Source organism: Ursus maritimus, unplaced genomic scaffold (assembly GCF_017311325.1).
Source record: "Ursus maritimus isolate PB19 unplaced genomic scaffold, ASM1731132v1 scaffold_32, whole genome shotgun sequence".
In the NCBI taxonomy this organism is placed as follows: Eukaryota; Metazoa; Chordata; class Mammalia; order Carnivora; family Ursidae; genus Ursus; species Ursus maritimus.
Window position 1 is genome coordinate 22650158 of NW_024425786.1, and position 27750 is coordinate 22677907.

The following is a 27750-nucleotide window of genomic DNA, read 5'->3' on the forward strand; positions in this document are numbered from 1 at the left end:
ATTCTTATCCAAATCCCTCCAAGAGCTTTTGTAAACACGGACAAGCTTATTCTGGTATTTGTATGGAAAAACACCGACCCTAGGACAGCCAATGCATCTTGGCAAAGAAGAAAATGGGAGGAATCACTCTACCTGTCATTAGGCTTCCTATGTGGCTGTGTTAATCGAGGCACTGAGGGGCTGGTGGAAGGACAGACGCATAGATCAACGGGACAGAAGAGAGAGCCCAGAAATAGACCGACACAGATACGCTCCATTGATGTCCGACAAAGGTGCGAAAGCAATTCGGTGGAGAAGAAGTCATCTCTTCAAAAAGCAGAGCTGGGGCCGTTACCCACCCAGAGGCAAAAAAAAATTAGCCTCAATGTTTCTTTATACATAAAACGGTCAAAACGGATCATACACGTAAATGAAACCCATGAAGATAGGAGGCTCTTAGAAGAAAATAGGGGAGAAAAATCTTCAGGATCTAAGGCGAGGCAATGAGTTCTTAGACTTGACGCCAAAAGGTATGATCCGTAAAAAAAACACATCTATTGATAAACGGGACCTCAGTGGAAATAAAAACTTTGCTTTTATCGACGCTCATGGGAGACGGCTGCTCTGACAGTGTGGAAAGGGCCTTTGTCATAGGAAGCAAACTCAGGGCACAGAGTGTGAGCTGGGACTCCCCAGGAAAAGGTTCATGGGGCTTGAACCAGGCAAGACAGAAGACAGATAACTTTTTCAAGCCACACCTGGATGAAGGCTTTTTGCTTTTTTATGCTTTTTTTTTTTTTTGGTTTTTCAGTTGCTTAATGGAGAAACATTGGAAATGTACGTAGACACTGCATTCACTCATCTCTTCCTGCATCATGCATTTATTGGAGTGTTTCCATGTGCCTCCTGTCTTCCTATGTGCTGGGGCCAGAGCTGGACCAAGTGGACAAGGGCTGTCTCTCCCACCCGGGACATGAGGTTCCTGCGGGAAGCGCGGCAGAGTGAGGGAGACACAGACCTCGGAGGCATCACACCCACGCTTCACTGCCTCTGGCCAGAAATGACTCACATGACTTTTGCTCTCGGTCCGCGGGCCAGAGCTAGTCTCAGGGTGACCGCGTAACTAGAAGGGATGCTGGGAAAAACAAACAGGGCTATTTGACGTATCCTGGTTTGGGCACCAACACCACTGAGTATCATTCAAAGTTCGTTCACTCAATTATCCGTATGGTGAATTGTCTGTAGTTTTCTTCCCCTAGGCGGACTTGATTTCATCGTTCTCAAGGATGCTTCAGTCCATTTCTTAAATCTGAGTCAAGAAGCCGCGGCAGGCCACACCACGCACAGCCCGGGGGACAGGGAAAGCAGCACATAAGGACCAGAGTCAAGATTCCAGAGCCCAGAAAGGGCGAAGCCAGAAAGACATCCCCTTAGAGAGTTTCCCCTCGGCAAGGCTTAGCGTGTCCTCCGGCTGCCAGACGACTTGAACACCTCCTTTCCCTGGGATGTGACAGGAAGGGAAAGAGAAACGAGATGGGGATGAGGGCTGGAGTCCCTGAGAAGAGCCTCATTTGTGGGAAGGATCCGGGGGCCTAGGGGTGTTTGATGACAGTGACCGAGGGGCTAGACTCAGAGCCTGCATCTAAGGTGACAGCAAACAAACCAGGAGACAGGGCCCTTCATCATGTCCCCCTACGTGAGGGATGTTCATGTTTCTGAGTGACCAGGGCCACCTTCCCAGGGCCTCAGGGACCCCAGAACAGTGGTCCGTCCAGGCTCCTCATCTCAATGACGGCCCTCGACTGTGCTGTGCTCTCACGTTCATTACGTCACTAGTTATCTCAAAACCCAACTGAGAGGGGCTGTGGGTTGGATTATGTCCCTCAAAAAGGGGTAATGAAGCCTCATCCCCTGTATCTGTGAATGAGACCTTATTTGGAAATAGGGTCTTTGCCGATGTAATCAAACTAGGGGGTCACCGGGGGGGCCCTAAGCCAGCAGGACCAGTGTCCTTGTAAGAAGAGAACACTGCAGACCCAGAGACATCCAGGGAGAAGGCCACGTGAGCACAGAGGCGAGATCGGAGTGAGGCATCCACCAGCCAAGGAGCTCCTGGGGCTCCAGAAGCTGGAAGAAGAAGGAAAATTCCTTCCCTGGAGGCTCCGGAGGGAGCGTGGCTCTGCGGACGCCTCGATTTGGGACTTCCGGCCCCCACAACTGGGAGGCAAGAAATTTCTGTTGTCTGAAGTCCCCCAGATGTGGCACTGCGTTAGGGCAGCCCTATGAAACTAATCCAGCGTGGCCTTGTCCCCCACCCTGGAGAAGAGGCATCCGAGGCACGGAGAGGGCCAGGCCTGGCCCAAGATCCCCCAGCCATAAGTGGAAGAGTGGCCGAGGAGCCCCGGCTCTGGTGGCTCTCCCGCCGGAGCTGCTCAAGGGTGGGCTCCTGTGGGGCCCCGGAGGAGTTGCTGTCCTTGCCAGAGCCCCCTTCCCTGCAAGAAAGGGAGTTGTTTCCCCCTCCTGACTGCTAAAGGGAACTCTAACCCAGTTTTGAGGCCGATCCCTTCTGGACTACTCAAGTATGGATGGCAGGTGGGAGACTGAGAATTCAAGGCTGAGTGAGTGGAGCTCCTGGGACAGTGCTCAGGTTCGGGGAGCAGAATCGGGAGCGCTCAGAGAGGGGGAGTGGCTGGGGTGGCCACGCGTTTCCTGCTGCACATGTCTTCCGTGAGCCCTCCCCTTCCCCACGGCTCCTGCCCAGTTCGAGCCCTAATTCTCTGCCTTCTGAGCAAGGGTCAGAGCCTCCCCACTCCCCCTCACCATGCCCTCCTTCAGCAAGCAATTACGGAGCCCGACTGTATACCTGAGCCAGTGCTTCGTGCTGGGGGGCCCGCGGCAGACAACGCAGAGGCTGTTCCATCAGTTTCACGGCACTCACGGGGAAATGAAGGGCAGCACATAAACCCACGATTCTGGCATGGGACATTGCGAGACAGAAGGCAACGGGGACTCGGCGTGGGGAGACCTGAAGCCGACTGGGAGATGCAGTGGGACAAACGCCCAGGAGGAGGGGGACCAAACTCGGTGTTGATGAATACGAGTGCAGATCAGGAGATGAAGGAGAAAGGGGGCGCTCCAGGGGGCAGGAACTGCTTGGGCAAATGTGCGGTGGTGACCAGCATGCTGGGTCATGGGAACCAGACAGCAGTGATTGGTTCAGGGGTGAGCACATGACTCAGGCCTGGCCAAGAAGACTTGGTTGGAATACTGGGTAAGCAAAATGCTCCTTTCTGCTGAAGCTGCCGGGGACCTTCAGGAGAAGGGCTGCTTGGAAGGGAAGCTCACTCAGTGGAAAGCAGAGCCTGTCAATGCCTGACAAACTCATCTGAGCAGCTGGATCCAGCCAGACCTGAATTCCCTTGAACTTCTCAGTTACATAAGCCTATAAATTCCCTTTTCTGGCTTAAGCCAGAAATCTGAATGCCTCCCTTAGACTAGAAATGAACCCAATTAAAACAATTTGTATCCCCATGTTCCCACACCGCCAGGAAGTAACCTGCTGGCAGCTGCACAGTAGTCACTTACTGCCCAGTTACTGGGATTCAAGCCCAGGTCCAGCCATCTCTAATGGTGATGGTCTTGGAGAGAGCTTTAGGGGTTGGAGTCTAAGAGAGGCACAGTGACTGTCCCTGCTAAGGGTCGGGGGAGGAAGAGCTCAAAATGCAATTTGCAGGGCTGAAATTGCTCACTGAGCCAATCTAATTTGAGATGGCCCACGTTGCAGACAATCTCTACAATTTCTTGGAATCCTTACTGCTCACCTCAGGGCCAGTCTGACCGTGACAGTTCCGTTATTAGGTTTGGCAAGACTGAGATGTCACTGCGCCCACCTGCAAGATCAAACAAGGAAGTGGGGGAGAAGTAATTTCTCTCCCCTCACCCCCAGGGGAGCAGCTCTTCAGCTGCCATCGGGCTGTCTGGTGGCGGGAGCGGGGGGTTCTGGGAGGCCAAGGGTTCAAACGAACCTTGACAGGTAATCATTCCCCAGAGCAGCAGGTGAGCTGTGATGAGCGCTCTGGGCTGGAGAAGGAAGTGCCTTGACTCCACCGACTCCCTATGACTCCAGCCTGGAAGTTGCTGGAACCAGTGCAGGTGAAGTGAGGCCTCCAAGTGCTGTGGGATCCTCTTTTTGTTCTAGCCCAGGATCCACCACCAAAAGCCCCTTCTAGATTGGTCTTTGTTCAGTGATTGAGGGTTAAAGGTCAAGGTGAAGCAGCTATCTCTCTGTCTAGACCATGAGCTCTGAGGAGAGGAACCAGATCTCATTCACGTTGGACCCACAAAGCCTAGCGCAGTCCTCGCACATTGTCGGGGCTTATTAGGTATTTCTTGCATAGTCGTATAAATTATATTTATTTATATAAAACCGATGGAGAAGGGGAGGCATGAGGCATGGAGGCCCATTCCTTGCCTTGGGAGTGCAGTACGGGAAGAGGTCATCTTCTCCACGGCGGGCTGGGGGTGGAATGCTCCAGAAGAATCTTGGGAAGACTCCCCGGAGAGGAAGGTCTAAGCTGGGCCCCTGAACGACCAAGAGGACTTGGGAACCAGAGGGGAGGGGAATGTATCCTAGAGGTACCAACATTCGTGCCTGCTGTGTGTGTGTGTGTGTGTGTGTGTGTGCACGCACGTGTGAGTGCGTGTGTGTGTGCGTGCATGTATGTGTGTGAACACACATGTGCATGTGTGTGTGTGTGTGTGCTTGCTTAGACACTGGCGGGATGGGCGTTATGGGGGCAGACATGGCATTCTATGATTTCAAAGGGCCCATTAGTTGTCACGACAATCTGGGGGAAAGATGTAATCGTACTCACTCCGCAGACGAGGGGACTGAGGCTCAGGGAGTGGGGGGTGATCTGCCATAAGTTACACTGTGCCAGAGCCAGGATTTGACAGAGGTCACACTGCCCACCGTCACCCCAGCTTCTCTGGGGAAGTCAGGTCCCCTGTCCACAGAGGTCTGGAAGACTCAGCTTCTATGCACTGCGGGAGGCCCTGCAGAAGGGGCCGCTGGGGACACAGACCTCTCCCAGGGGCCTTTCCTGTACTATTGAGAAGGGCCAGGAAATGGCTTTCAGGCAGAGCAGCAGAAGGCTAGCATCCAGCAGACACGTGCCCTCATTTCAGCCCTGAGTGCAGACGGGCCTTCCAGGCATAACCCAGGGCTGGCTGCTCTGTGGGAGTCTGAGTCCTGACTGGCTTGCAGGGCCCTCAGACCCTGCCCAGGGCCGCACCCAGGGACAGGAGGCAGCCCTATGCTCCAAGGGTGGGCGTGGGGTCATGGCGGTGGGAGGCCGGGGCTGGGGGGGGATCTAGGGTACCTGGTAAGGTCCAGGGTGGGGTCAGGCAACCACAAATCCCACTTGGCCTGGGGCAGCCCAGGTTTATCCTGTTGTCTAGATGTAATTCATAGCAGGGTCCCCTTGTGCTCCCCAATGTCCTGGCTTGGAGAGTAATTATGGGTCACCCTAAGGTGGGGTGTTCTCCAAAGAAAAGGAGAAATGGCTGGGCTCCTTCCGTGCCCAGAGGCCTGGTGCAGCTTCTCCCCCTAACCCACTGTTGGCCAGCAGGTGCCAGTTGGGCCAAGAAAGAGGCCTCCCGGCCAAGCCCACCTTCAGTCCAGCTGCTCGAAGCAGGATGGAAAGACCCAGTCCCAGCAGGACAGCTGGTGGGAGGTGAAACCTCGTAGAGTTTTCTTCGGCTTTCAGACAGGTGGGGGAGAGAATGTCCTTATGTTTGAGGCAAAACAGTAACAACAACAATAATAAAAATAATAATAAACTTTCAATAATGTTTTGTAATACTGAAGGATAGAAACTGAAAACAGATGGTCTTTGTTTGGCCAAGCAGGAGGGAGGGTTTGAATGTTCAAGCCTGGGCCCTACGCTTACTGTAGGGGGTTGGGGAGACAGTAGCCGGGGGAGAGTGCTGCATGGAGTGAAACTAGGAAACCAGAGCGACTCTACACCCCAGGGAACTGCTGACACTTAGAGAGGACTCTCACGGCCCACGGGATGGGGCTCAAGGCAGCTGACATGTGCCCAAGGATAAGGGAGGAGATGGGGACGTGGGGACGCACGGGAGACACGCGGGGGTGGGGTGCTCCGTGTCTCTGTAGGAGGAGCTGAGGCTGCAGCGTTAAGGCAGCTGATGGGACCTGTTCCCAACTCCCCCCACCTGCGCCCTCGGCCATTCGACCCTGCAGATGACAATGCAGCAGACGAGCGTACTTCCCTGACCTTCTGATGTCGGGTGCAGCTATGTGACTCGTGTTGGCCAAAGGAACATGAGTAGAAGCAACGGTTGACAATTCTGAGCTGAGGCCTTGAGAGGCATCCCTGGCTCATGTGCCCAGGGCCTTGCAGTTGGGGCGTGGGCCATGAGGATGGGGAGCCGTGGCTCCTGGGAGCCGCCTGGGGACAGCCATGCAGCTCTGGGAAGCCCCAAGCAGCTCCGCCTACCAAAATCCCTGAGATTTTGAGGTTGTTATGAAGGGAAATCAAAGATAAAAACAATAGGAACTAATGCAGTCACCCAAGCAGGTTCCACGATGAAGTCCTTCTCCTGGAAACACCTGTTAGCATCTCTCGGCGCATGGCGTCCCTCGCAGCCCGTTGCTCTGTGAAGGGGGGATTCTTCTGCTGGAATCAGAATGTCTCTGAGCAAGACATAAAGGGGCCTGGTTAACATCAGACGACACCCCTCACCCACCTGAGGAGCCCATACCCTCACTCCCTGCTCGGGTCTCTCTCATTATCTGTGAGCGTCTAGAGACGCGGGACTCACGCTCAGGCCTCCGTTCACCCTCAGCCGTCCACACTGCCCTCTTCGTGGACCCCTGACCCCTCCAGGCCTTCAGTGGAGCCTGCCATCCCTGCTGCTGATGCCCAGGGCTCTCCCTGTCGGAGAGCCAGGGACCCCAGAAGGCCCAGCCGGTGCTGGATCGGTGGCTTGCTCTGGGGAGAAGTCCCCATCTCCGCCCTGGATGTGACCTGGGCCCCTACGCAGCAGTGCCTGGGTGCTGGGCCTCACACAACGTCTCCCGACACAGCCAGGCTCCGTTCTCACCCTTCTGTCCAGGGGATCGGAACCCTGTCCCAAGGATGGAAAGGGAAAGAGCATGATGCAGACATCCCCGCCCCCATCAGTTCCCTCTTTCCGCCCAGGCACCTGCCTCCTGAAAAAATCTCCACTCTCCTTTCATCCCAAGCATTTAACTCAGACCAACAAATACTCAGGAGGTTGTCTAACTACGCGCCGAGAGAACCGGGGGCCCAGTCCTCTCCACCCAGAACACCTCTGCCCACTTAACAGATGGAGAAACTGATGCTCCGGGAGGTGCCCGAGTTGCCCAAGGCTGCACAGGTGCTGAGGGGTAGAGACCGGGGTGAGCCCCTGCCCCTGAGCTTCCAAAGATCTTTTTTCCTCCAACACCTCTTAACTTTTGCTGGAGAAGAACCCTTGAGGTCTTGTGTTTACTTTTCAGTCATCTGACTTTTGCAACCGACTTCATGATCTGTCTCGATTCTAGCCCAAAAATACGTTTTACATCCTTTGCCACCTGAGACCAAAAATAAATAAACAAAAAGTGCCAGTGCTTATTCTAGAGCTTCAGGCACCTCTGGTGCAGTGCAGACCCCCCGGTAAGCGAGTCCCAGCCTGGGCATCCCAGCAGCTCGCAGAGCACTGTCTGGGATGGGGGAGAATGTGCCAGGCGCAGGGGGTGGGGGGCGGCTGACCTGCTGTTAGAGGCTCAGGAGGAGGAGGCTTAGGGGGAAGGGGGGGTGTCGGGGTGTCCCCTGCCAGCACCAGGGGCAGAGACCCGGATATTCAACCTGGAAAACCAAGGAACATATCCTGGACTCTGACGCCTCCATTTTCTAGATGGAGAAACTGAGCCTGAAGGGGGGGTGGCCTGCTCAGTCACCGAGAGAAGTGGCACTTGAATGTGGGCGAGAGTCTTGTCTCCTCATGCTCCCTCCAGGAATCCCGAGTCCACAGAGTCCAGAGTGTGGAAACCACCCTCCCTTGGCCCCCAGCCCCTGCCTTGTGCCTCGGTGGCCTCGCTGGTGCTGGTGTTGACCCGAGGTGGTTGGGTACAGGCTCTGTTCCCCAGGAGCCTGTGGGTGAGGGGCGTTAGGGAGGGGACCGGGCCACTTCCCCAGGCCCTACTCAGCCACCTCCAGGCTGTGTGACCGTGGGCAGCAACGACCTCTCTGAGCCTGGGTTGCATCAGCTCTGACACAGGGACAGCAAAAGACGTGTATGGTGAGGAGCGAGTGAGATGAGCCAGAAGGGCCCTGAGCACAGTGCCCAGGGGAGTGACCGCTCTGCCTAGGTCACCCCTTATTTTCCTTCTGATCATGACTGTTGTCATCACGGTCATTCCTGGAGCCAGATTTGGGCTGCGAGGGGTTCCGGACAGAGCTTCAGAGCCAGGCGAGCTCCCCTGCTGGGAGCCCGGGGGGCTGTGTCTGAGGCAGGTCCCGGAGCACCAGAGGCAGGAACAGAATCTCAGCACCGAGGGCAGAGGGGCCCAGAGTGGGCTTTGAACGTGGCAGGCTGGGAACAGACACAGCCCGGGAACTGACAAAGATGCCGATGTGACCCGGTATGGATACGGGTCCAGCACCTGTCATGTGCAGGCCGTGATCCCACTCCCTGCTCAGAGCAGCCATGAGAGGAGGGTCAGGACCCCAGGGTACCCACGGGGCACTGAGTCTGGGAGAGCTTATGTAACTGTGCCAGCCAGGGAGCCATTAGCCCAAGGCTGAGCACAGGACTGGTAGGTGTTATTATTCCGATGCGAGAATAACAATGGGCCTTTGTGAGCTCCTACCGTGGGCTCCAGAGCTCAAAGGCTTTCCCAGAGCCCCACACCCAGGAGGCCCAGCTGGCTCTGGAAGCCACCGAGTGTCTGGAAAAGAGTCATGATTAGAGGATCACCAAAGACAAGCTCTTGCCCCTCGTGGAAAGTTCTCTCTGTCCTGACTTCTGTTTCCTCACCCAGACTGGGCTGCGGGTGGGTGGGCACAACGAGATCAAGGGCCTACCGCGTGCTGGTAGACTGCATTGTCGGGTCTCACCGAACCCTCCTGCAGCCCAGGGAGCGCAGAGAGGGAAGCAAGCTCAGTGAGGAGGGGAACCTCCAGCAGAGCACACAGCTGGGGTGGAGAAAGCCTGCCCTTGAACCTGGTGAACTTGCTCTGGGAGGCTCCACCTGCCCCTGGGCTGGTCGCTTGACCCTCCATTCCTGACTCTGACTGTGAGAGCCCATGTTAGGGGGGACTAACAAGGAGGGGGACTTCCTGGAGGAGGCGGGAGACCAATGTGGGTCCTGAAGGACAGGAGAAACCAAGGAGGAGGGCACAGGCAGGGACAGGGATGGGCCAGGTTCAGAGGCAGGCACGGTAGAGGAGGCTGGCAGGGCTCGGTGGAGGAGGGGCTGGCAGTGCCCTGCAGAGGGAGCAGCCTCTGTCCTGGAGCTGGAGGACTGGGAAGCTGGCGGCGCATGGGCCAGGAGCCTCAGAGAGAAGCCAGACTGAGCTTTCAGTACCCCGGGCCCGGCCTAAGAAAGGCTCCACCTTTTGGGGGCCTCTACGGCCTGGCTGGGTCCCCTTCCTGGCATCCGGCAGGCAGCGCCCTGGGGCTCTGGACAAAGCTGATTTGATCTTCCTTCCCCTCCTCCACCCCCTCTGTGCACTGTCTGCCAGGCCTGGCTGGAAGCAATCGGAAGCAGCCAATATGGTACCGCCCCGAACTGTAGATCATTACGGAAGCGTGATCACACTTGAAGCAGTCCTGAGAATATTGGAGGAGGGGTTGTTACGGACACGCCCATGCGCGTGTTCATTGGTTCACCACGCCGCGGATCACAGAGCTGCGCCCTGCCCCTCCCTTTGCATCAGCCAGCGTTCCCAGCCAGCCAGCACTTGTGCTCCCGCTGCTCTCAGCAGTCTTCCAGCGCCTGGTAGCTGAGGACCGCTCTTGACCTCGTTTTACTAGTGAGGAGTTTTAGACTCAAGGGCCTGGGGTTCCTCTCCAAGGAAGGTGGTGGGACAGTCTGGGGGGCAGATAGGGAGGCCTTGTAAGTGCAGGGGGTGCGGGGTGGGCAGGCCTGGCCCCAAAGGGGCAGATCCCCCTGCTCCAGACTCCCCCTGTGCCCCTGCCTGCCAGGCCCTCCATCCCTGGCCCAGCCCTGCCTGCACTGTCAAGGGTCTGGCCAGGTACTTGCCAGGGTCATGCTGGGAACAAATCTGGAGGAAGAAGGCAGCAGGAGGGAGATACGAGGCTGTGGAAGGAGCCAGAGAATATTCAGGATTAAATGCCCACAAGCCTGTGCTTTGAAAATCAAATTTTCCCTCCCAGGTCCAGGGTGGCCCCTCCAGCTGGTCCTGGCCCTCTGCCCCTCCGCCTCCCCACACGCAGGGGCTCCTGCTGGGTTTCTGTTCCTGGTCCAGCACCGAACAGATGCCTGGAGGCTGGCCTGCTGAGGGGTTGCTGCCCAGAGCTGGGCCTTGTCTGTGAGGCTGCAGGAAGGTGCTGGGACAGGCGCCAGAGGCCGAGGTGGGGGGGCTGTGTCTGTGTGTGTGAGTGTGTGCACGCATGCACGTGTGACAGGGAGGGAAACATGCACACCCATGTGCACACAGAGACATCAGAGAAAGGGAAAGATTCCAAGAGAGACCTCAAGGGAGACAGAAAGGGAACTAGTGGCAAGGAAAATAGAGATGGAGAACAGATTGGAGCCAGAGAAACAGGACAAGATGACGGGAGGCCAATGAAATGGTGAGAGAGGCCAGGGGAGGAAAAGAAAGAGAGAGACGGGGAAGGGAGAGGGAGAAAGCCCAGAGATCAGAGAGAGCGAGAGATGGAGCCAGAAGAACCCTAACAGAGGCCAAGAGACTCCAGAGGGAGGAAGGGTCCTGAGCTGGGGAGACACAGAAGCCCCGAAGGGCAGAGGGGCCGGGAGGAGGGGCTGCCAGGCCCAGAAGTGACAGGGCTGCCAGCAAGGCAGGTGAGCTCTGCCAGCTCCTATTTGCAGGATGCGGTGGGGAGACCCTGTGGGGTATGGGATCAGATGCCGCAGATGCCGACCTGAGGACCCCCGTTGGTGGGTTCCCATTCTCCTGTTCTTGCCCCATCCCCCACCCTCTACCATCTCTGCTCGGTACAGCTCAGCTCTCAGCCACTGACGGGGCAGCATGAGTGCAGACGGAGGGTGGACGACCATCGTTCAGGCCCGCTGAGGGGTCCCACGGCTGATGGGAAGGGGCTGGGGGTCCCATGAGCAGGCTCTGGGGCATGGAGAGTCAGCCCCCTGGGCTCTGCAGCCTGCCTTGGCCAAGCTCTCTCACCGGTCTGGGGCTCGGCCCTCCTCTGTTAACAGTGCCGTGGAGGAGAGTCCCTGAGGGGCAGGCCCAGCAGGTGCCAGACATGCTAGCTGCCAGTTGGTAGTAGTATAACAGTTATCTGGGACGAGCAGCCCCCCAGCATACCGATGAGGAAACTGAGGCCCAGAAAAGGCAGGAGCCAGGAGGGAGAGAGCGGGAAGGAGCCCAGGCCTTCTGAGTCTGCCTGATGTGCTGACCCTCAATGGGTCAGCTGACCCCCTTTCCTGAGTACCTGCTGAGAGCCATCAACCTGCCCCAAATCATGGCCGATTCTTCCCTGAAACGTGAAGCCCTTGTCCTCGGAGGCTCTCGGGGTTTCGCTGCAGGTGTATAAGCAGCAAATGTGGGGTAGGGGCGTAGAGAGAGGGAGCAAGTCCAAGGAGGGATGAGTGGGGGGGAGACAAAGGCAACCAGCACAGAGAGGAAAGCAGGGAGAGAAAAGGAAAGAGATTCAGATGGGGGGGGGCACCTAGAGGGAGATAAAGGCAGAAAAATACCTAAAAAGGAGAAGACACAGACACATACACCCGCAAACACACCCCCACACACAGATGAAGGAGCCTCTGGGACAAGGGATGGAAGCGAGAGCGTGAGGAGGTGTAAAGACAAAGAGGAATAACCCACACCTCCCACCGCTGCCCCAACACAGGCATCCAGACAGAGGTGGAGAGGGACAGACACAAGCCAGGCTGAGCATGGAGTATGGGGCAAGATGGAGTGTGGGGACACAGAAGGAGAAGGGACACAGCAAGACAGAAAAAAAGAGAGGGAGACATTAATACACAGAGAGGCAGCAAGAGAGAGCCGCAGAGACTGGAGCTCCCCCAGGAGAGGCGAGGTCTCCCAGGTCCAGCCCTCCAGCCACGGTCCACCCTCCGCCCTGGCGCCCCGACGCAGAGCAGAGCGTGTTGAGGCGTCGTCTGCACTGAGCGGGGCTGCTTCACCTTGAACCCGACGCACGGATGGAAGGAGAGACACCCGCCCACCGCTGCTCACCTGGCCCAGGCCTCAGAGCCGCTTGGTTCTCCCCACTGACTTCTGAGCCGCGGGGGCTGGAGGTGGGCACAACCCTCAAGCCCTCAGCGGGCCTCCACCGGGCACCCCCTGCCCCAGGGAGCCCCCGCCTGGGAGGCAGGCCGCCCCCCGCCCCCGCTCAGATGCCCCTTCCTGGCTGCATGGCTGTGGTGAGTCACCCGGCCTCTCTAAGCCTCAATGTTCACCTCTGCGAAATGGGGATAATTTTGCCTACCTCTCATGAGTACTCCAACAGCGAAGTAAGCAGCATTGGAAGAAAGGTGCTGACTCCCCTCCTCTTCTGAAGTTAAGGTAAAAAAAAGAAGAAGAAGAAGAGGCACAGGTCCAATCCTAAGTGCCCCAAACTGCATTCCCAAGAGATCTGCTTGGCATTTTCCAGGACCGTGGGTCTTTCCCAGGGAGTCAAGGCCGTATACCAAACAGCCCCATTCTGGCTGGTTGTCTCTTGCCACTGCTGTTTAATCCTTCCCGCAGAGCAAGGTTGGAAAGACGGTGCTAATTGGATTTGCCAGAATGAATAGAGACAGGCCAGTAACCACCGGCGATGAAGCCCTGGAGCCCATAATTCACATGCCGACGCCCTGTCCGGATGCCCCAGCTGATTGAGCCGGAAGAATCTTCTACTTCTTCCCTGTGTCACTGGGGAAGGCGGGCTTCGCCGGCTGCGCGGTGCTGTAAGCAGGTGCATGAAAGAGCAAACGAGATCAAGGGGAGGAAGGAGCAGAGGTCTACGGGGCGTCTGGTGCCCACGGTCACTATGTTGGGCTTGGGATCCTCAGAGAACATCTTTGCGAATGATTGTTTCACCAGACAATCTCTGGGCTTGGAGTGGGGATGTTTGGGGTGTATTTGCAAGTGGGTCCATCGTTAAATTCAAAGGCCACCTTCCAGGCTCTGGATCTGGAACACCGGGGATCGGGGATTCGCTGTGTTCATGGGGAAAGTGTGGCTAGAACACAATAGGGCACATGCATCCTGCGAACACAAAGACTTTTCATTAGTGCACGCAGGATTTGGGTCATCAGTGAGATAAGGAGTGTGTCCTTTGGGCCACGAGCACGGCTTGTTGGTGGGGGCCCCCACTTCATACGGGTTTGGAGCACCTGCATGCACTGGGGTGGGTGTGCTCTGCTGCTTACTAGCCCTGGGATGAGGGGAGTTTCCTACTTCTCTAAGCCTCAGTGTTCTCGTCTGAGGAATGGGACAGTAATAGCGCCCCCGTTAGAGAGTTCTGGTGAGGACTTGACAGATGGTGCCCGGAAAGAGCCCAGCCCAGCCCCTGGCCCACAGGAAGGGCTCCCTGATCACGAGCTACCATCAACGTCAATACGGTGAGGATCCCACGGCTCCCTCCCGGGCGAACGCAGGGGGTGCCTTTACCCACGATCGCAGAGAGTGGGCTCACGGTGCCGGTTCATCACCACGGCGGCATCTGCGGCCACAGGGAGAGACCTTTCTGTCGCATCCAAGGCCCCGTCCCACCTCCCTTTGTGGCCCCAACGATGAGGACTCGGTCTCTGGCCGGGAGGGAGGGAAAGCAGGTGGAAAGCTGCTCCTCCAGGGCCAGAGACTCTGGACGTTTTGCAAAGCCAGAGACACTTTGCTGGAACTGAGAATGGTTTGTGACAACAGGAAAGGAGGCATCAGGGAGAGAGCAGGAGTCCCAGCACTGACGGGGGCTGACGGGGGCAAGTGACTGAAAGGCAGCCGAAGCCTGAACTCACCTGCCGGGGAGCGGGCTGCCCTTCTCACAGATGAAGAATCTGCTGGTGGGGAGGGAGGCAAGTCCCCACCGTCCTGAGACGTCCTGGCTGCCCCTTCTAGGGCGGGCTTTGTGGTTATTTCCTCTGTGTGCAGGCTTGAGGGAGAGGAGCACTGCGTTTTCCTCTGATGCTTGGGCTTGGGACTTGGTGTGGGGGCTCTTGGGGTCTAAGATGGAGTAGAGAGAGAGAGAACTGAGTCACAGACAGTGCCAGGAGGGGCTTTGGAGCTGGGAAGGTAGACCAGACTCAGGTTCAGGTTCAAGAGAGAAACCAAGGCTATGAGCCCAAGAGTAGAGTGCCTGGCCCAGGGCGGGGCACGGAAGACACTCTGGATCAAGGCAGCAGGTGTCGCCCTCAGCTGGGGGGTCCGCAGGGGCCTTTTATTTTTTCTACTTTTTTAGTGAATAATAATTGACATACAATATGGTATTAGTTTCGGGTGTATAACATAGTGATTCCATATTTATGTATATTAGAAAATGGTCGTCACAATAAGTCTAATCACCACCTGTCACCATACAAAGTTGTTACAATATTATCGATTATATTCCCTACCCTGTACATCACACCCCCTGACTTGTTTATTTTATGATTGGAAGATTGTACCTCTTAATCCCCTTTATCTATTATGCCCACCGCCTCTGGCAACCATCAGTTTGTTCTCTATGTCTTCAAGAGTCTATTTCTGTGCTGTTGGTTTGTTTGGTTTTTTGGATTCCACATACGAGTGAAGTCATATGGAGCTTGTCCTTCTCTGCCTTGTTTCACTTAGCGTAACATTCTTGCACATTCTTGCAAATGGCAAGATTTCATTCTTTTCAATAGCTAAGTAATAGTCTATCATATATATATATATATATATATCCATGGACACTTGGGCTGCTACCATGTCTTGGTTATTATAAATAATACTGTCGTGAACATAGAGGTGCTTGTATCTTTTCGAATTAGTGTTTTCATTTTCTTCAGATAAAAACCTAGATAGAGAATTGCTGGATCATATGGTAGTTCTATTTTTAATTTTTTGAGGAACCTCCATAGTCTAAAGTCATCAAAACAGTAGGGTACCAGCACAAAAGCAGACACATAGATCAACAGAACAGAACAGAGAGTCCAGAATGAAACCCATGTTTACATGATTAATCTACAACAAAGGAGGCAAGAATGTGCAATGGAGAAAGGACTGTCTCTTCAATAAATGGTGTTGGGACAACTGGATGGCCACATGCACCAGAATGAAACTGCACCACTCTCTTACACCATACACAAAAATTAACTCAAAATGGATTAAAGATATAAGTACAAGACTTGAAACCATAAAACTCCTGGAAGAAAACAAGCAGTAGGCTCTTTGACATTGGTCGCGGGGCTATTTTTTTTTTTTTTTGGACCAATCTCCTCAGGCAAGGACAACAAAAGCAAAAAATAAACAAGTGGGCCTGCATCAAACTAAAAAGCTTTCGCACAGCAAAGGAAACTATCAACAAACGAAAAAGCAACCCACTGGATGGGAGAAGATATTCGCAAATGACATACCCAATAAGGCGTTAATATGCAAAATATATAAAGAACCCATAAACTCGATAACAAAAAACCAAACAATCCAGTTTAAAAATGGGCAGAGGACCCGGATAGACATTTTTCCAAAGAAGACGTCCAGATGGCCAACAGGCACATGAAAAAATGCTCAACACCGCTCATCAGGAAAATGCAAATCAAAACCACAATGAGACATCACCTCACACCTGTCAGAATGGCGAGAATCGAAAAGACAAGAAACAACAATTATTTGCCCAGAATGTGGGGAAAAGGGAGCCCTCGTGCAGTGTTGGTGGGAATGTAAATTGGTGCAGCCTCTGTGGAACAGTCTTCCAGGACCTTCTAGACAGGGAAGTCCTGCATGTAAAGAGGGTTGTTATTCCTGCAACTCTCATTCACTCCGGGTATCTTTTCCAGAATCCCACATGAGGGTCCCTGACTGTCCCTCTCCTAACCCCCCTGACGTCTCGTGCATCTGACAGGTTTTGAAGAAGTGGGTCTGGCCTGAACTCCATCTACGGAAATGGATTCTCTGTGCGCATGGACGCTGCCCACTTACCTTGAGAATCTCCCAGAAAGCATTATTCTCCTCCACCTGGTTAATGGCGAGGCACCTGCATCCCAGCCTTCTTCCCTTCTGCTTTTATGAACAATTAGTGGCAAGAAGCTCCTTGCCAGCTCTTTGCAAAACACAGCACTTTCTTTCAAGCATGCTGTGTTAATGTCAGAATTTCTTCTCTACTAGCTGATAACCTTTTCTTCTTGCTTTTCTTTTAAATGACTATTTCGCATTCATTCTTGTGGAAGATCTGTGAAGAGAGATGAATCTAGAAAAGTCATGAACTCTTGAGAAGATACGGCTCTTTAAAATGTATTTATTTGCAGCATAAGTGAGTAGATAAGCCATGGGGTCATTACAGGGCAGCTTGAATTATTCTGCCTTGAATGAATTGTAGGTCTGGCTGCGAGTACCTGCCCCTGCCTGGCGCTCGAGCTTCTGTTTCAATCTGCGATACTCAAGGAAATGGGGTGGCTTGGGCTGGGTCTATCAGCCCTGCCTTGACCCTGTGAGGTAGTTAGGAAGACTCTCACCTGCAAAGGTGGGAGGCTGATGGAGGCCTCAGTTCTGGCAGCTTCTCCCTAATTCCCACCCACTTAAACACAGACCTGAGAGGCCCAAAAGGGCTGCAGTGGGCTTCACCCCCGGGGCACAGGGGGAGTTTATGAAAAATATGCACTGCATTAATGAAGAAACAAAGAAAAATGGCCAAGAACAGTGCTTACTTTGTCATTCGGTTTGCACCAGAAATATCGTGGACACCCAAGGAATGAAGAAGAAACTGTCCTAAGAGCATTGATCAAGTGAACATTTCTTCTGTGCCTATTGAGATTCTGGCTACTGACTGCTCCGTGGGTGTCACCTCCCCCACCTCAGGAATGCAAGTCAGAGAGGGACAGGGATTCACCCAAGGTCACACAGCCAGGCAGGGTGGAGCTGAGTGCAAACCCCGCTTGCCTGGCTCTACCTCCATGCTTTTCCTCCCACCTCCCAGGGTAGGCTTGCTGTTATTATCTTAACCGTAAGGCCATCCGTTCATTCATTCATCCATGCATTCGTTCCCTCCACGAACACACACTGGCACCTCTTCTGCTGCCAGATGCTGAGGACATGGAAAATCAGCCTTGTCTTCTGACCTGGAGATGTTCATGGTGCCGTGAGGGCAACGGACCAGGGGACCGGTAATGAGGGGCCTTGGGCAGAGACGGAAATAGCCTCAGCCAGAAGGGCTTCGCAGAGAAGGGGATGTTGGGGCTGGGTCTTGAGGAGTAAGAGTGAGCCAGACGAACAGGGTGGGAGAGGCATCCAGGCAGAGAGAGGAGGAGGTGCAGAAGCAGGGGCAGGCCCACCTGCCCAGTGTGTGCCTGGCTAATGTCTGTGCTTCTGCACAGCTGGGGTTTGAACCATGACCTGAGGATACCGCAGAGCCAGGGAAGAGTTTCCGGGGGGGGGGGTGGGAGGGTGCAGTCAATTGTGTGCTGCCGAGGATCGCTCTGGGGCAGAGTGGAGGGTCGGCTGGAGGGGACGGACTTGCAGGCAGAGAGGTCGTCGGTGCACAGAGCCACGAGGGGGGCTCAGGCAGAGGACCAGGGAGGGGCTGGTGGTCAGAATGAGCCCCAGGTCAGCTCAGGAGAGGCAGCCGGGTCAGTGGGCTTGACGTGGAAATGTCTGAGCTGCAGGATAAGGCTTCTCCAAAACTCCCAACTTAGTTGAGGCTCTTCCCAGACCTGTAGAGCGGCATTGAGAGGCAGGGCTCAGTGGCCATGGACTTGAAGAGCTGGGATGAAGGGAAGGTCAGCCAGGGCTTTGCCGCAAGGTAAGGAAGGAAAAATGTGAAGAAGCAATGTTCTGTCAACGAGAACCAGCCCAGGGAACACTGAAAGGACTAGAGAAGGCTCCTCCCACCAGGAAGTCAAAGGAGAAACACTTTCGTTTCCATGACACATTTCACATTTAGGAAACCGTGTGATTGTTTTTGCACTGGAAAGCCATGAATGGAAAATTCCACCTGCCGTTCCTCCTCCGGGCACTGAAGAATAGAGGAGGCTTCTGTCCCCAGTCTGCTGGTGCCTGAAATACTACCATCGGAGCTTCAGTCCTACGGCTTGAGGCTCTGTCCTTTGTTAAAATGCAAACTTCACAGAAGTCATGTCTTCAACACAGATTTATTTTCATTAACTCAATAAATATTTATTGACTTCTGGTCTCAGCCATGCAGCATCTAGAGGCTGGGAATAGAGAGATTAATTGATTTGCCCAGGTCCATACCTTCAAGGAACTGGCAAACTCTGTGTGTATGGGGGCTGGGGTGGAGGATAATAGGACCCTTGTCCTTGACCGTAATGGGGCAGTGCATGATGGTGGTGGGAGCCAGGTGCTGTGGGACCCCCCAGCACAGATGACCCAGTTCATCGTTGCAAAAGGTGGAGCTTGAGCTGCAATCTAACGGATGGAGGGCGGGTGGGGGTGATAGAGAACCCAGCGGGAGGGCACAGCCAGGGCAAATGAATGGGGTCATGAGCCAGTACGGTGGCGCGTACAGGGACTACGTGCCATTCAGCAGGCTTGGACATAAGGTAGGACATGGCACGTGGGACCGGAGTGGCAGGGAGGGCTTCTCATGGATTGGATGCTTCTCATGGATTGGATGTCTCTGTCCCAGCACTTTGCTGCCGCCTTCTCTTCCCCCTCACCTCCTCCCACCAAGCCCACAAGACCCTCCTTTGGGGAACTGCCCTGTGCCCCTCTCAGTCACGTGGTCTGAATGACCCACCCCCAGCTCTAGGGGCGGGCCCTGATGGATTAAAGTAGTCAGCCTACTCCCGTCCTGCTGGTACCCGATTGGTTCAGAAAAGGGCACGTGGCCCAGCTCAAGCCAATGAAAGGCCAGATGTTTGCCAGGGGATCTGGGAAAGGGATCCTCCCCTCTCCTTCAAGGAAACTCCCAGATACACTTGCATGCCTCGTCTGGCTCCGCGGAGGGAGGTGTTGGAGGCCAGGGGTGAGGGTGACATGGGAGGAGGGCAGAGAGGAGAGAATGTCAGAGAAATGGGTAGACCTACCCCTGCTGTTCTCAGCTGAGCCAGCAAATTCCCATTTGCTCAGCCCATTTGTTGTTACTTTCAAGTGGAAAGTTCCTCACTGGTGCAGGGCCTTTCTGGGGAGCAGCACTGGGCGGAGCTGGAAAAGGAGCGGCCAGCAGGTCCCTGGCCCTGGATGGGGCGGGGTTGGCCTGATACCTTTCCTGTGGATTCCACCTCCACGTACAGTTCTTATCACGAGGGAAGATCTTTCCCCAGGAAATGTCTCCTGACTGGTGTGTCACCTGGATGCAAGTCCTGGTCAGATAGCCTGGCATTAGGGGTCTTGCGTTCTATCCTAACCCAGCCCCCATCTGACTGTAAGGCCCAGCGGAATCATACACCCTTTCTGGGCCTCCATTGGTGATGCATCCACCAGTCCCCAGATTGAGCTCCCCCAGGGAAGGGGTGATGACCGCGCCAGCCCTGCAGCCCCAGAACCCAGGACAGGCTTGGCCCAGGGCAGGGGTCAGTGGGGCTGTTGACCAATCAATGCAGGAACTGTACCTTCCTGCACTAACCTCCCATGGTCAGGACCATGTGTGATGCTGACAGGGACCAGCAGCTGTTCCTCTGTCCACCCCAAGGGCCTCCTGGAGACCCCGGCCCCATGTTAGTGCAGCAGGAAGAGAGTTAGCAAGAAGAGATTTAGCACGCAGGCTGCCTGGCCAAGACCTCAGCTCACACGGGACAGTGCCGTTCGAGGCTCCCTGAGCCACAATTCTATACTGCAGGGTGAGAAAAATCACCTCAAAGCTCAGCCGTTTACTTTTTAGCTACTGCTGACCTGGGCAGCCAAGCTCTGGGACTCTCTGCTCAGTCTGCTTATGAGTGGGATTGGAGGAGGAAGTCATAATGAGGGCCCACGCCTGGGGACAAGACTCCAAGAGTGAGATAAATCAGTGGGGGCGAGCCTGAGTTTATGCCTTTAAAACGGCAGAGCCACTGGCCTGCGCTGTTCGTGGCGTGGGCTGCAGCAGAGTGTAGGACATGTGTCACTTCACAGGCTGGAGCAGAGAGGACAGGAGCAGGGAGACAGTGGGTCTGGACCATCTCAGACCTGTCTCCAGCCTCTCTAAGACCTGGGCTCCCCTCTTGAGGGCAGCGGGAAGCAGGCAGAATGCAGAGAGGGAGAGCCCTGGGTGGGGGAGAGTGGCCTCGGGAGGGTTCTAAGGTTAGGAAGAACCCTCATGAAATGTTCCATCACTCATTCCTTCATTTATTCACTCTCTCGTGTCCCCAGCAAGGGGGCTTCCAGATGCTGGTGAAGAAGCTGACAATAAACAGAGAATCCCACAAAAATATATAACGGCCCAATTGTATAAGGGTCTTGATGGAAAGCCATGATAGATGATTAAAACATGTTAAAGCAGGAGCGCCTGGGTGGCAGTCGGTCAGGTGTCCGACTCTTGGTTTTGGTTCAGGTCGTGAACTCAGGATTGTGGGATCAAGCCCCGCGTCGGGCTCTGTGCTCCTCGAGGAGTCTGCTTGGGATTCTCTCTCCCATAATCAACATTTATGTTACATGCATCTCAATCCTCACAATAACCCAGCAAGGCAGGGGCTATCTCAGGAAGCTGAGGCTCAGAGAAGTTTGGCAGCTTGCCCAAGGGCACCCAGCTTATATGTGGTGAAGTTGGGACCCCTGACATGCTAGGTCTGTTCCCAGACTCAGTGCTCCTAGGACTACACAGGAGTTCCCCCCCCCCCACCACACCACCAGCCCTCGGAGAAGGCAAGACTGCGGTGAACTCAACCCAACTTCTTGACAGGACTGGACCTGGAGAGACTGACCAGGTTCTGAGAGTGAGGCCCTGTCTGGAGACGGATTTAGTGTCTAGAGAAATGGTCCCAATTCAACAGCCCCAAAGAATCAAGAGAAGACGGGCATGTTAGGGCGGGCTCTGCTTTCTAGCTGTGAGGAGTCCTACTGCTCACTCGGTGACCTGTCCCGTGGAGGTGGGAAAATCATAGAGCCCAGTCTCCAAGAAAAGGCTGTGGGCCTTCCAAAGCCCAATTGCAGAACCTCTTTCAAGGAAGAGAGACTCTGGGTGCATTTGTATCCTGCCTCCATCACTTACTAGCTATTTGATCACGGGCAAATGACTCAACGTCTCTGAGACTCTTTTCCCTCCGATGTGAAGAAGACTTACTCATAACCAAATATGGAGCCTGGCTCTTGGGCATAGCATCGTGGGTTTCCTTCCCCCTTTACTTTCAGCTAGACCCCATGGAGCCTGACTTCCTTTTTTTTTTTTTAATAAAGAATTTTTATTTATTTATGTGACAGAGAGACAGCCAGTGAGAGAGGGAACACAAGCAGAAGTGGAAAGTTCCTCACTGGTGCAGGGCCTTTCTGGGGGACTCCAGCACTGGGCGGAGCTGGAAAAGGAGCAGCCAGCAGGTCCCTGGCCCTGGATGGAGCGGGGCTGGCCTGATACCTTTCCTGTGGATTCCACCTCCATGTACAGTTCTTATCACGAGGGAAGATCTTCCCCCAGGAAACATCTCCTGACCCCTAACACTGGCGTGACATTGGATGCAAGTCCCAGGTGGACAGCCCAGCATTAGAGATCCTGTGTTCTATCCTAACCCAGCCCCCATCTGACTGTAAGGCCCAGAGGAATCACACACCCTTTCTGAGCCTCCGTTGGTGATCCACCCACCAGCCCCCAAACTGCGTTCCCCCAGGGCAGGGGTGATGACCATGCCAGCCCTGCAGCCCCAGAATCCAGGACAGGCCTGGCACAGAGCAAGTGTAGTAAGGCTGTTGACCAATTAATGCAGGAACTGTACCTTCCTGCCCTAACCTCCTATGGTCAGGACCATTTGTGATGCTGACAGGGACAAGCTGCTATCCACCCCAAGGGCCTCCTGGAGACCCGGCTCCATGTTCGTGCAGTAGGAGGAAGATATTTAGCATTTGGGGTGCATGGTGGAGGCCTCAGCTCACACAGAATCTCTAGTGCTTTTGAAGGTTCACTAAGCCACAATTATACTGCAGGGTAAGAAAAAAATTCCCCCCAAAGCTCAACTCTACTTTCCAACTGCAGCTGATCTGGACAGTCATGCTCTCCTCAGTCTGCTCATCACAAGCAATGATGAAGAGCCCATGCCTGAAGATAAGACTCAAAGAATAAAATAAATCAATTGGGGCCAGCCCAGGTTTAGTCCTTAAAATCAGCAGAGCCAGTGCCCTGCCGTGCTGGCTGGCATGAGCTGGCATGGGCTTCATCTCAGAGTGCAGGACACATGTCTGCATTCACAAGTAGAATCAGGGAAGGCAGTGGCTGAGGGACTCACCTCCCATGGAGATATGATACAACCCAGCGCACTGAAGGGTGAATCAAGGGCTCAGAAGGATGTATGTGTGGGATGTGTGTATATGTGTGTAGTTCTTGTGTGAGATGTAAGGTGGGTCAGCAGTGAAAGTGGGGAAGGAAAAGGGGGAGATGGATGATTATATGAATTCCAAGCTAAAGATTTGAACTTCGCCCTGTTGGCAGGGTACCCCACTGCACGCACCCGCAAACACACACACACACACACACACACACACACACACACACACATCCCAGAGGAAACTGGCAGTGTGCCTAGCAGTACAAGAAGCCATATAATAGGCATAAAGCTTCCGTCCTCTGTGCCAATTTTACTCCAAAAACATGGAAAATATCTATTATTTTGTATTTCATGGATATATGATAGAAGACAAAATATGCATGGATTTGAAATATTAAATTGAAAAATTCAAAAAACTTGTGAACTTGTGGCCAGCGATTAGATGAAGCATTGTCTGGATTCAGGTCGTTAGGTAACTTGGGTGTCCCCATGTCCTGACGCCATTAGCAGGAAGCTCCCATTTCTCCTTCCCTTTTTAAAAAAATTTTTATTTAAATTCAATTTAGTTAGCATATACTATACTATTAGTTTCAGGGGTAGAATTTAGTGATTTATCAGTTGCATATAACACCCAGTGCTCATTACATCAAGTGCCCTCCTTAATGCCCATCACCCAATTACCCCATCCCCCTACCCACCTCCCTTCCAGCAGCCCTCAGTTTGTTTCCTAGAGTTAAGAGTCTCTTATGGTTTGTCTCCCTCTCTGTTTTCATCTTATTTTATTTTTCCTTCCCTTCCTAAACTTACCAAAATCAAACTTGAGGCTCTTCCAAGATTGGATGTGCTCTGTCCGTGGTGCTGAAATAGGACAAAATCATCTCAACAGGTGAGTTCAGACCCTAGTGTTTCTATTCTGTCCCCATCTCTTGGGAGGATATGAAAGAGGTAGGCTCAGAGAAGACCCCAAGAAGCTAAGCACCTAAGAGTCAGGAGTGAATATTCCTTATTAGCTCCTCTTCAGTTCACGAGACAGAATCCTCTGGGCAGTCGGTTAAGCGTCTGCTTTTGGCTCAGGTCATGATCCCCAGGTCCTGGGATCGAATCCTATATCAGGTTCCCTGCTCAGCGGGGAGCCTGCTTCTCCTTCTGCCCCTCCCCCCCACTTGTGCACGCTCTTTCTCTCTCTCTCAAAAATAAATAAATAAGTACAATCTTTTAAAAAAATAGCCTCCCTTTGTGAGCATGTGTGTGTGTGTGTGTGTGTGTGTGTGCCTATGCATGCAATAGATTCTGTGGGTGATAATACGTCTCTCATATTTAAAAAACTATCATCTCATAATTCAATTACTCAAGAGGGAAAATCTAGGACAAATATTTAGCTGGCATTCTATCCCACTTCAAAAAGGTGTGCGTCCTAAGTTATTTCATCTCCACCCACAGCTCTGTGGTCAGAGCCACCGGGGCAAATATGTGAAGAAAAGAAACCTCTGGCATCCATGTGGAGGGGCTGTGCCCCTACTGAGGGTAACTGAGGGGAAACCTGCAAGGATTTCATAATCCCAGAGAGCTAGAAAGCCCATAGCTTGGCGCATCCATCCATCTGGCCTTACAGACATGGTCTATGGTTATACTTCCTGTCCAGCCCACCAGGGCTGCAGGGAAGGTTTCCTCACCTCAGTCATGAAACTCCTCGGTTTATGGCTGCTCTGTCTCCCAATTCTGCTGGGCCACTTTCAAAGGTCTGGTAAGGTCCCGTCCAAAGACAGGGTGTTGGCCAACTTTGATGGCTGGTCAGAGCCTCAGCTTTAGACAGCTGGGTTGGAGTCTGGGCTCCATTCACCCATTGAGTGATTTGGGGGATGTTATTTCACCTGCTGTGCCCCATTTGATATCAGTTACCAATCCCAGTGAGCACCCCAGAGTGGCTGCTCACAGTCAGTGCCCCATCACTCCCTCTCCATCTCTCTAATGCCACACCCATTGCTTATACGCATGACAGTCACTTGATCATGGTTCTCCACTGACATTTCTTTGCAATTGATCTAGTGACATGAAGTTTGCCTTAATATTTTTTTTAAGTAGGCCCCACACCCAGCGTGGAGCTCAAAGTGAGGCTTGAGCTCACGATCCTGAGATCGAGACCTGCACTGAGATCAAGTGTAGGATGCTTAACCAACTGAGCGACCCAGGCACCCCTGGGTACCTTATTATTATAATCAATTTAACCACCATTAGCATGTGAATTGTGTACCTCACTAGCATAATTGCTGTTAGCCAGATAAGAATAATTTCTACTATAATCAACATAATAAAAATTTGTTAACTGTGTTCCTTTGTGTGATCTAAGTTTCCATGCCTCTCCAGGCTTCTCTCAACTTGGACAAACCCACCTTCTCTTCTGCATGAATAAGCCATCCCCCTCTAGATGTTCTTTCACCTCTTCTTTGTCCTGCTCTTCCTTTTCTTCCCCTCCCCTCACCCTCCTTTTTTTCCTCTCCATCCCCTTGTAAATCACCTCCTTCTCCCCTTCGCTCCCTCGGCTCTTACCCACAGCCTAGCTCTGCCAAGGTCCCTTCAGACAGGCAGCCTGAGATTTGACATTCCATGTCACTTGCTGGGACTGAAAGGGAGATATGGCTTCAGAGACACCCTCCCTTATGCGAAGGAAGTTCAGGATCTCTAGACTTAAACCTACCCTGAGACCCCTCCCCTGGCTCCAAAGTCACTTGGCTAGGAGATGACACACTGGTTTTCCCTTTACTCAAATATGCACGTAGGGCAACCCTGAGCATCACCTCGCTGCAGAGGCGTGAGCGATGACAACGCTGTTTGCGGGGTAACTTTCACGGTTGTACCAAGGAGCAGCTTTGGGCCTCACGTGACCCTCAGGGCATCCTCAGAAGTAGAGCATTAGGCCCCTTGAACAGGGAAACAGGCTCAGAGAGATTTTTGAAGCCAAAGGACGCTAGAGATCCTTCCTCCTCTCACTTACAGATAAAGAAGCTGAAACCCAGAGAGCAGAGCCCAGTGAGCACATGGCAGAACCAGTCCCCGATCCCAGGGACCCTCGTTCCCAGCCTGCAGCCTACACAGAATGGCAGGCACGACCCGCAAGTCAGTCTGGGATGTTGGTGATTTTTTGTTTGGTTTTGTTTTTAGCTTCGGCACAGTTCCCAGTCTGCGAGCTCTTCTGAGAAGTTGGAGGGGGGGGGGCAGAACTGTCCGGATTCTGATCCAGGTCCGCCATGGCCTCAGGCTGTGTGACCTTGGGCAGCCCCTCCTTTGCCCCCACAGGCCGTGGTTTCCGGTCCGTGAAACCTCTCACAGAAGCAGGGAGCTGAGTTTGCGTCGCTGGCATCCTGGATGGGCCCTGAGCCTCCCGTTCCCCCAGGGCTTTCCAAGCTGGACATGATCGACACAACTGTTTGGCTTGACAGCGACTGCCTCACTTCCCCAGCCGTGAGTTTAATTCCTCCTGCTGGAAACTTGGCTCCACGCACTTGGGCCGAATAAGCTGATTTGTAGAAATTACCATTTCCTGAGTCGCTCACCTCGGAAGCAGCAGGTGGGTGCGCCGAGTGCTTCTGAATGAGCCCCAGAGTCCAGCTGGGACAAATCTATCCCTCCAAAGCGACATCTGCTGGAAGGTGGCATTGAATTATGTCACATGGTAAAAGCATTTCACTGGGTTCCGGTAAGCTCTCTTTAACTGGAGGCGGATCTCCCCTCGAGAGGCCCACTCTCCTGTCTGGGCACTTTTCCCGGCAGAAGGGGTCCTGGGAGCCCTCGGGGTTAGAGGGGACAGAATGGGGGAGGACGGTAGTGAGGGGCCTCAGAGTGAGGGCAGGGAGCAGGGACTGGCTGAGAGGGCCACGCCGATGGGATGACGGGCTTTGCCGGGCCTGTCACCCAGTGTAGACGCCCTGGAGATTGCTTGTTCTTCATGCATTCACTTCTTCACACACTCACTCAACAAACACTTGTTGGCCAGGCATGGGCCGAGGACTGTGCCAGATGAAGGGCCCTCCCCCAACTTATGCTCTCTCTTCCTCTCTCTAAAATAAATAAATAAATCTTTTTAAAAAGAAAAAAAAAAGGGAAAAAGGGGCACCTGGGTGGCTCAGGGAGTGGAGCAACTGACTCTTGCTTTCAGCTCAGGTCATGATCTCAGGGTCCTGGGATCCGTCCGGCGTCAGGCTCCGTGCTCGGTGGGGAGTCTGCTTGAGATTCTCTCCCTCTACCCCTCCCCCCACTTGTGTGCGCACACACATGCACTCTCTCTCTCTCTTTCTCTCTCTCAAATAAATAAATAAATAAATAAATCTTTTTTAAAAATCTTAAAATTTATATGGACCTACAAAAGATCCCAAATAGCAAAAGCCATCTCGAGGAAGAACAAAGCTGGAGGCATCACACTTCCTGTCCGAACTACACCACAGAGCCATCCTAATCCAAGCAGCCAGACGCTGGCGGGAAAGGTACACAGGCCAATGGAACAGAAGTGAGAGCCCAGGAATAAACCCATGCATCTGTGGTCAGTTAGCATTTGACAAAGGAGCCGAGAATACTCACTGAGGAAGGGACAGGCTCTTGAGGAACGCTGCGGGGAAAGCTAGCTATTCACATGCAAAATAATAAAATGAGCCCCTACCTTACACCACTCACAAAAATTAGACATAAGACTTAGATGTCAGACCTGAAACCATAAAACTCCTGAAAGAAAATAGAAGGGAAAAGCTCCTTGACATGGATCTTGGACAAAAAAAAAAAAAAATCATTGCCAATGATTTTCTTGGCTACGATGCCAAAAGCACAAGCAACAAAAGCAAAAATCAAGTGGGACTGCATCAAACTAAAAAGTTTCTGCACAGCAAACGAAGCAAAGAAGGATATGCAAAGGCAACCTGCAGAAAAGGAGAAAATCCGTGTAAAATGTATCACCGATAAGGTGTTAACATCCAAAACATAGACAAGGAATTCAAACAACTCAACAGCAAAAG